Source organism: Berghia stephanieae, chromosome 7 (genome assembly GCF_034508935.2).
Source record: "Berghia stephanieae isolate SIO BIC M18660-M18661 chromosome 7, UCSD_Bste_1.3, whole genome shotgun sequence".
NCBI classification, from domain to species: domain Eukaryota; kingdom Metazoa; phylum Mollusca; class Gastropoda; order Nudibranchia; family Aeolidiidae; genus Berghia; species Berghia stephanieae.
In genome coordinates, this window is record NC_088366.1 from 176013 (window position 1) to 186497 (window position 10485).

A 10485-nucleotide genomic window follows, 5' to 3' on the forward strand; every position below is an offset into this window, starting at 1 on the left:
TGGAGATCAAGGACAGTGTCGATGGGTGAAAAGTGGGTGTGAATATATTGTAATGTGTAATTATAGAGAGAGAACAAGATACGGAATTGGATTCAATAGTCTGACGTCACGTCCGCCCAGCAACCAGCAGCTATGTTCTAAACAAAGAAAATCGGTACTTTTTATTCTTCGTTCTGGCTAGTACTTTTTCATATGTCATGTGATCAAAATATATAAAAGTCAAAAAATGATCAGATTTATAATGTTTTTCTCCTCTGGATATACTTTTATGCTCGCTGGAGAAGTATTTCACAAAGGCGTCCGCCATTGTTCCAATAATTTAGAACCAGTTACGAAGTTACTATGCGTCAATACGAGGGAAGTGACGTCTCGCCTGTTGAAGACTATTAGGGTGATACGAAAGAAGAACATTTATTTGTTTGTCTGTGTGTTTGTGAGTGTGTGTGTGTATATGTGTGTATGAAGGGGTGAGTAAATTAAATATAGAGTGTGTGTGAGAGAGAGAGAGAAAGAGAAAGAGAGAGAGAGAGAGAGAGAGAGAGAGATAGAGAGAGAGAGAGAGAAGCGAGAAGGTGGGGTGGGTATTAAACGCGTATGAGTTTTGATTATGTATGCGTGCGTATTTGTGTAAATAGTTGGTGTGTATTAAAACTGTACAGCACCGTGTCGGTACATTAATTGCAGATGTTACTGAAAGTAAACAGATAATACAATATTGATGCTATGCGTTTAGATAAAATAATCAAAACATCCACCCGCTTAATATTGATAGAACGAGTTTTAAGTCACTTACCTCTTATTGTATTCAGCCAGCCTTTTTTTATGAGTAGTTCTCACTAAAGTATATCAATCAGACTACACGTTTAAGGTTTCACACAGATTTGTGTGTTGAAACGTAATAGAACAACGTTTATGTCACTCGGGTCTTTGTTATTGTTTTTTACCATCCAAGTTCGTGGTTACACATAGTTTTGTGTGTTGGTCAGTTATAGATAGTATGTACTTAGCTAAGAAGCCCACAACATTGCCATCCAGAAGTAGTACGGACCAACCCAAAAACTGTGTCGCCATGAATTTTATAGATAATATGCGCTTGGTTAAGAAGCTCACAACATTGCCATCCGGAAGTATAAAGGACCAACACACAAAACTATATGTAAACTTGAACGTTTATAGTCTAATTAATACAGTTAAGGGCGAATTACTCATAAAAGCCGGTCGCAATAAACAATAACAAAGACCCGAATGACGTCAACTTCATTCTATCTATAGACTGAATTATACGGTTAAGTGAGAATTACTCATAAACGTGGATGGCAAAAAACAGTAACAAATTCCTGAGTTACGTCAACATAGTTCTATCTATAATATTTCCGGATGGCAATGTTGTGAGTTTTTTAGCCAAGCGCACAGCATCTATATCCTGCTGCGGAGGTTATGGGCGATTTGAATACACTCAAGGCATCAATTACGAATATCAAAGTAAGAAACCATAGAGCAGGCACTGGTGTCAGATTTGGATATGAACAAGTGTGTATGAAAGGTGCCATACAAATAAGATAAAGATCTGAAAAAGTGTATATGAAAGGTATCAGACAAACAAGATAAAGATCTGAACAAGTGTGTATGAAAGGTGATAGACAAATGAGATAAAGATCTGAACAAGTGTGTATGAAAGGTACCAGACAAATAAGATAAAGATCTGAACAAGTGTGTATGAAAGGTATCTCAACGGTACGGTCTTTGCTTCGTACCCAAAAAAGGTACCTTCAGGACTTCCTGAACAAGAATAAAGTTGAATATCTTACGAATAAATAACTCCTTTTATCTTAAAGTGGAGCATTATTATTTGAGGTTTTTGGTTTATATATATATATATATATATATATATATATATATATATATATATATATATATATATATATATATATAAACAGCATAGCTGTCCATTAAATGAACGTGATAAGTCGATGTGTACATATATTCAAGTCTAATATCCGAATGCAGTTATGGGCCTTGTTTAACATTATTGTAATGGACAATATTTTGCGTTCCTTTTTAAGATTTCCATTACAACAATGAGCCCAAATAACTACTCGTCAATCAACTCTCAAGAGTTGAATAAAATTTGAACACAATTTCTGTAGTCTTAATAGACAATACATTTTTTCGACCGCGTAAGAGAACTCCATGGACCTATTTAATTTGGGCAATATATCAATTACAATGGCAAAATGGCGAATGCAGCTCGTTACATGGCATTTTACATGACGTTATAGGACATTTCAGTAATGGGAAAATGGATCGAGAATTTATTCAAAACTTTCAAACACTTGATTTGCATTTATAATTTTTAAAATTTTATTTTATTCTTTTTTGTTTGTTTTGCTTATTTAGATGTTAAAGAGAATTTTTTTTTGTTATTGAAATTTTATCTCTCATAGATGTTCATAATGTTTTTATGAAAAACAATCTTATGTTATCTTTAAGAATACTATCATATATGTGTCTTTCTTAATGCCCCCCATTTTTTCATTGTTTGATTTTCAGCTTTTCAGCTTAAATCAAATTGATATCCGATTAATTTTATTTGATACAGACTTGTTAAATATAAGTCGAAAAATTTGAAAAAGGATTATTTTTTTTTTAATTTTAAGTCTCAAGTTATATAACAGAGATTATTAGTATTGTTGTTGTTGTGATTATTATCATTATTATTATTATTATTATTATTATTATTATTATTATTATTATATTATTATTATTATTATATATTATTATTATTATTATTATTATTATTATTATTATTATTATTATTATTATTATTATATATTATTATTATTATTATTATTATTATTATTATTATTATTATATTATTATTATTATTATTATTATTATTATTATTATTATTATTATTATTATTATTATTATTATTATTATTATTATTATTATTATTATTATTATTATTATTATTATTATATACTATTATTATTATTATTATTATTATTATTATTATTATTATTATTATTATTATTATTATTATTATTATTATAGTTGTTGTTGTTGTTGTTGTTATCATTATTTATTCATTTTGAGAATATAGATGTACAATGGGTTAATTAATGACATGACAGCTGATTAACTCACTCAATCCTAGAGATTTTTGCTACTTTTTAAAATTGGAAAAAAATGTATTAAAACTAAGCATGTGCCAAGATAAGTTTTATTCAAAAATTAAAAAACATTGGCTTTGATAGTACGCCTTTAATTTGTCTCAGATTAATGTAATAGATAGTCAAGGGGTAAAAGTAACCCTTGGTTATACTACAGATATAGTCGGTGTTAGAGTTAGGGTTGAGTGAGTTAAGATGGAATTAAATATTTCACTTTTCATTTCAAAATGTGAATAGCCCTTTATTTTCATTTTGATTTTGATTATTGTTGCCTTTGATATTATCTCAGAATCATCTTCTTCACTTACTTCCTTGTCATGTTTGCATTTTCAACAGAAACGTATCGATATTTAAAAATTCATTATTATTTTAATGAGCTTTTATATAGAGCAATATCCACTAAATGTGCTCAAAGCGCTTTACAAGGGGTCCAGGTCAACAGCAACACTCAAGGTGTAGGGCGAGACTTGACGCCTGTAAGGCAATATTACAATTTTTTCGGACAGAAACAACGCTGTTCACGGCCAGGTACTCAATTTACACCTGAGAGAATGTGAGTAAAGAGCCTTTTTCAAGGATTCAACTATGCACCTAGCGAGGCTCGAACCCAGGACCTTCGGATCTGAAAGCAATTGTCATACCACATGACCACATAGCCACATTATTTCGAAATGGAAGCAGAATGCAATGTTAAAAGCCTAATATGATCTCTGATTTGTCTGCAGGTGAACAAAGTCTATTCATTTTTGGATTTCATCACAGGAGGAACACAGATTAATTTCACTGTGAGTTTCAATGTCCTCCATAATAATAATAATAATAATAATAATAATAATAATAATAATAATAATAATAATAATAATAATAATAATAATAATAATAATAATAATAATAATAATAATAATAATAATAATAATAATAATAACAATAATAATAAATTTAATATTAATAATAGTATTGCAACTTATGACATAAATAGATATAACTTTAAGCGGGATTTGAATCCGAGCATCTCACATGTGATGGGAGAGAGTTCCAAGAATGGGGTGCTGAAAACTGAAAAATTGTTCACCTACTTTACGCAAGGTCTTAGGTTTGACCAGGATTGATTGGTCATTGCTTGACCTCAGTTTCTATTGGGGACTTAGATGTTTAGAAGGTCTTTAATATAGTAGAGACTGTTAGTGCTCAATGATTTGTAGACAACGGTACAATAAATCTAATAGGCAACTCTTTTCTCCACAGGAAGCCAATGTAACTTAGGGAGAAGGAGAGTTGCTGATGGGTATTTTTGGTTATTGCGTACAATGAGTCTGGCTGCGTCATTTTGTGCAACCTGAAGTTTACTCATTTTATCTTTAGCTAAATTTATCCAGGGGTAGTTACAATTTCCAGTTTGGATAATACAAGGGAATTAATTAAAAGTTCTACTATAATATGCTTTGGTGTTAAATTAAACTTGATCTTTTATTTATTGCAATATCCAATAGAAAAGATGCTTAAAGCGATTTACAAGGGGTCCCAATATGACAAAAATATGACGCCTGTTGGGCGATATATTTTAACAATGTTTTAAGGATTTTGACAACAATGTTTATGGCCAGGTAATCATTTTATACTTTAGTACAGTGAGAGAATGTGATTAAAGAGACTTTTCCAAGGACTCAACCATGCATCACTCAAAGCAGACTTGAACCCAGGACCTTCCGAAGTCAAGTGTCTTACTACTAGACCACATAGTCGCTTTTAAATCATTGTGCGTCTATGTGGTCTTGTGGTATGACACTCGCTTTCAGATCGGAAGGTCCCGGGTTCGAGACCCGCTCGACGCATAGTTGAGTCCTTGTAAAAGGCTCTTTACTCACATTCTCTCACCGTACTTAGGTATAAGATGAGTACCTGGCCATTATCAGCCTTGGGTCTCTGTCAGAAAAAATTGTAATATCACCTTGAAGGGCGTCATGTCCTGTCCCAAATATTAAGTGTTGCTGTTGGCTAGGGACCCCTTGTAAAGCGCTTTGAGCACGTTTAGTGGATATTGCGCTATATAAAGCTCAATTATTAATTAATTCATAACTTGACTTTTTTTCTTTTTTTAAAAAAAATAGGTCGCCATAGACTTTACAGCGTCCAATGGAAACCCAGCTCAACCCTCGTCTCTCCACTACATCAACCTAACGAATGTATGGCTGCCATTAGAGCTGTTGGAGATGTGTGTCAGGATTACGATTCGTAAGTTCAGCTGTCTAAGGGTAACAATAGCCTCTTATGGTTCTCACACTACTATGTTATGATGATCGACCCAATCAGCAAAGTCCGGTCCGCATTCGTGCACCGTCGCAAACCTGCCAGGTAGAATCTTCACAACACACCGTTCGACCAGATGCTCTGCCGTTTCGGGTTCTTGCCCACATCGGGTACATGTTGGACAGGTGGAGAGTCCCCACTGATGTGGGCTACATGTCTTTCGAAGCCATGAATGAGGCCCATGGAGCTGGCTGGAGTTTAGTCCAGTGTCTATAGTGTGGATTGGGGGGGGGGGGCGGGGTCCTGATAGCTCAGTTGGTGAAGCACTCGCTTCACATACAAAGGGACCGAGATTGATCTCGAGTGCAATCGAAGATTGTTTTTTTTCTGATACCCCTGTCCACCCAGCAGTGGATAGCTATTGGGCCATTCCATGTCAAATGGACCAAATTTTCGGAAATTGGGAACCTCATCCCTTTTGATTTTCCTAAAACTAGGCTCAATTGAAAATACTTATAAGACATGAAGAAAATCAAATTTCAGTTCAGAATATGGATATTTGAATTTTTTACAATTTTTTGAAATTTTGTCTCAAAACGTGTCAAAATCAAATTTGCTCGTGGGTCCATTTTTGAGAGGCTATAACTTTTTTAGAAATCAAGCTAACTCTCTCAAATTTGGTAATCCTGTACTACTTTTAGCATAGATTACAATTATTTGAAGGAAAATGAAAATATTTATCGACTTTTGGACTTATCTGCCCTTGAATATGGCTCCCTTCTTGTTCAGAAAAAAAACAACAAATTTTTTCAATATATTTTTTCATGACTTTAATGTTTCATTTTTGGTCAATGATGATTTGTATCTCAATAAATAACTTATGGTCCAACATAATATAGCAAAAATATGGGTCTGGTCCAACTATTCGAACCATAACGCAAGTATTGCGCTTGGAGAAAACCTACCCACAACTCTAGTGAAAAATAAGAACTTGCCTTGTTTGTTCTCTCTCTCTCTCTCTCTCTCTCTCTCTCTCTCTCTCTCTCTCTCTCTCACACACACACACACACACACTCTCTCTCTCTCTCTCTCTCGCTTCATTCGTTCCAACCATACCACTGCAAGCAGCATGCCACGCTGCCTGCCAAATCAGCAGAACCGCAGCAACACCATTTACCGAAGGAGCTGTGTATTCAGTCCACCGGAAGAGTAGATTATACGAGCTAAACTGTTTGACCGAGCGGGAGAAGGCGAAGTGGCCGGCCGTTTTAGCACAGCGTAACTGTAACCGGGGTGCGGTGACTTAGGGTTTCGAACTCCTTTCTATGCATAATATTTTCTTTCTTTCAAACGAGCTATCAAATGAGCAATCGTTGATTGGTCAAAAATCTCAGGACATCAGATCTGGAAAGCGATATCCACCCACCTGTCAGTGGACAGAACTTTTATGATGAAATTAGGGTTCTCTAAAATGTTATATCATTGTAACTCCACCCTCTCTTTCTATTCTGGCGTAGATGTAGAAGGCGATATATCTGATGTCATTGACAAGAGTCAGGGTAAAGTAAATAATGTCGTTATCCTACCGACGTTCACGCAGAATATCTATATTCATCAGATGAGATAGTTTATAAATTATTTTCATTGTATCATCGTACAATCGTTTTATTCTTCAGTTTTAAATAAAGTAAATTGGGCTTATTCTTATCTTTATTTTAGTGGCATAGCGAGTAGTTTAATACTTTAAATGATTTGGATGTGTTGTATTGATGATGTAGTGGTGGTTGTGTAGTAGTAGAGGTTATAGTGATGATGTAGTGTGGTGTGTTTGTTTGTAGATGTATGATTATGATGTGGTGGTGGTTGTAGTTGTAGTGATTATGATGTGGTGGTGTGTAGTAAGAGTGATGATTATGATGTGGTGGTTGTAGTTACAGTGTGATATAGTGGTGGTGTTGTATGCTAGTGGTATGATTGATGTGGTGGTTGTAGTGTAGTGTATGATGTATGAGTGGTGTGTAGTAGAGTGGTATTGTTATGTGTGGTGGTGTGATAGTGTATGGTAGTGTTATGATGTGGTGGTGGTTGTAGTGATGTATGATTGATGTGGTGGTGGTTGTAGTTGTAGTGGTAGTGATTATGATGTGGTGGTGGTTGTAGTAGCAGTGGTATTGATTATGATGTGGTGGTGGTTGTAGTAGCAGTGGTAGTGATTATGATGTGGTGGTGGTTGTAGTTGTAGTGATGATGATGTGGTGGTGGTGTTGTTAGTGTGTTGTGAGGTGATGATGATGTGGTGGTGGTTGTAGTTGTAGTGATGATGATGTGATGTGGTTGTAGTTGTAGTGATGATATGTGTGGTGGTTGTGTAGTGTAGTGATGATGAGTGGTGGTGGTTGTAGTGTATGTGTGTGTGATTATGTGTGGTAGTGTGTAGCAGTGGTATTGATTATGATGTGGTGGTGGTTGTAGTTGTAGTGGTAGTGATTATGATGTGGTGGTGGTTGTAGTTGTAGTGATGATGATGTGGTGGTGGTTGTAGTTGTAGTGGTAGTGATTATGATGTGGTGGTGGTTGTAGTAGCAGTGGTATTGATTATGATGTGGTGGTGGTTGTAGTGAGTGTAGTGATTATGATGTGGGTTGTGGTTGTAGTGTAGTGATGATGTGGTGGTGGTGTGTAGTGTATGTGGTAGTGGTGGTGAGTGTGTGTATGATGTGTGGTGGGTGGAGTTGTGTTGTAGTGTTGATATGTGTGGTGGTGTTGTAGTTGTAGTGATGATGTGGTGTTGTAGTTGTAGTGAGTGTGGTGGGGTGTTGTAGTGTAGTGAGAGTGTGGTGGTGGTTGTAGTTGTATGATGGTGTGGTGGTGGTGTTGTAGTGATTGATGTGTGGTGGTGTGGTTGTGTGTGGGTGGTGGTGTGTTGGTAGTGTGATGAGTGTGGTGAGTTGAGTGTGATGATGTGGTGGTGGTTGTAGTTGTAGTGATGATGGTGGTGGTGGTTGTATGTAGTGATGATGATGTGGTGGTGGTGTAGTGTAGTGATATGATGTGGTGGTGGTTGTAGTTGTAGTGAGGATGTGGTGGTGGTTGTGTGTGTAGTGATGATGTGGTGGTGGTTGTAGTTGTGATGATGATGGGTGGTGGTTGAGTGTAGTATGTGTGTGTGGTGGTTGAGTGTAGTGATATGATGTGGTGGTGGTGTAGTTGTAGTGTGATGATGTGGTGGTTTAGTTGTAGTGATGATGTGGTGGTTGTAGTTGTTAGATGTGGTGGTTGTAGTTGTAGTTGTGTGGGTGGTGGTTGAGTGGTGATGATGTGGTGGTGGTTGTAGTGTAGTGATTATGAGTGGTGGTGGTTGTATTGTAGTGATTGATGTGGTGGTGTGTAGCAGTGGTAGTGATTATGATGTGGTGGTGGTTGTAGTTGTAGTGATTATGATGTGGTGGTGGTTGTAGTGTAGTGATTATGATGTGGTGGTGTAGTGTGTGTGGATTGGTGTGTGATAGTTGTAGTGGATGTTGTGGTGGTGTGTTGTAGTTGTGTGATGATGAGTGGTGGTGGTTGTTGTTAGTATGTGATGATGTGGTGGTGGTTGTAGTTGTAGTGATGATGATGTGGTGGTGGTTGTAGTTGTAGTGATGATGATGTGGTGGTGGTTGTAGTTGTAGTGATTATGATGTGGTGGTGGTTGTAGTTGTAGTGATGATGATGTGGTGGTGGTTGTAGTTGTAGTGATGTGATAGTGTGGTGGTTGTAGTTGTAGTTTAGTGATATGATGTGGTGGTGTTGTAGTGTAGTGATGATGTGTGGGGTGGTTGTAGTGTAGTGATGATGATGTGGTGGTGGTTGTAGTTGTAGTGATATGATGTGGTGGTGTTTAGTTTTAGTGTGTGATGTGGTGGTGGTTGGTTGTTGTAGTGTTGTGATGTGGGGTGGTGTGTTGAGTTGTAGTGATGATGATGTGGTGGTGGTTGTTGTTGTAGTGATGATGATGTGGGGTGGTGTGTGTAGTGTATGATGTGTGTGGTGGTTGTAGTTGTAGTTGTAGTGATGATGTGGTGGTGGTGTTGTAGTTAATGTTGTGGTGTAGTTGATGTGGTGGTGGTGGTTGTAGTTGTAGTGATATGATGTGGTGGTGGTTGTAGTTGTAGTGATGATGATTGTGTGGTGGGTGTGTAGTTGTAGTGTATGATATGATGTGGTGGTGGTTGTAGTTGTTGATGATGATGTGGTGGTGGTTGTAGTGTATGTTGATGATGAGTGGTGGTGTTTGTTTGTAGTTGTAGTGATGATGGTGTGGTGGTGTTGTTGTGGTGTTTTTGAGTGTTGATGTGGGGGTGTAGTTGTAGTGTGTGTGGTGGTTGGTTGTGAGATTGGGGGTGTGTTTGTTTTTTTAGTGTGGTTTTTTGGGTGTTTGGTGTGGTTGTATTGTTAGTTGTTGATGTAGTGGTGTGGTTGTTGATGATTGGTTTGTTTTTGTTGGGTGTAGTTGGTGTGTGATGTGTGGTGGTTTAGTTGTGTATGATGGGGTGTTGTTGTTAGTGTGATGTTGGGTGTTTGTTATTGTTTTTTTGTGGTGGGGTTTAGTGATGAGTGTTTGGTATGTGTATTGTTGTGTTTGTGTGTGTGGTTGTGTTGTAGTGTGATTGTGGGGTGGTGTGGTTGTTGTTTTGTGTATGATGTGTGGTGGTGGTGTAGTTGTAGTTTTTTTTTTTTTTTTTTTTTTTTTTTTTTTTTTTTTTTTTTTTTTTTTTTTTTTTTTTTTTTTTTTTTTTTTTTTTTTTTTTTTTTTTTTTTTTTTTTTTTTTTTTTTTTTTTTTTTTTTTTTTTTTTTTTTTTTTTTTTTTTTTTTTTTTTTTTTTTTTTTTTTTTTTTTTTTTTTTTTTTTTTTTTTTTTTTTTTTTTTTTTTTTTTTTTTTTTTTTTTTTTTTTTTTTTTTTTTTTTTTTTTTTTTTTTTTTTTTTTTTTTTTTGTGTGATGATATGTATGGTGTGTTGAGGTTGTGTGGTGATGGTGGTGTTTTGTTTAGTGAGATGGGTGTGTTGTGTGTAGATGTGGTGTG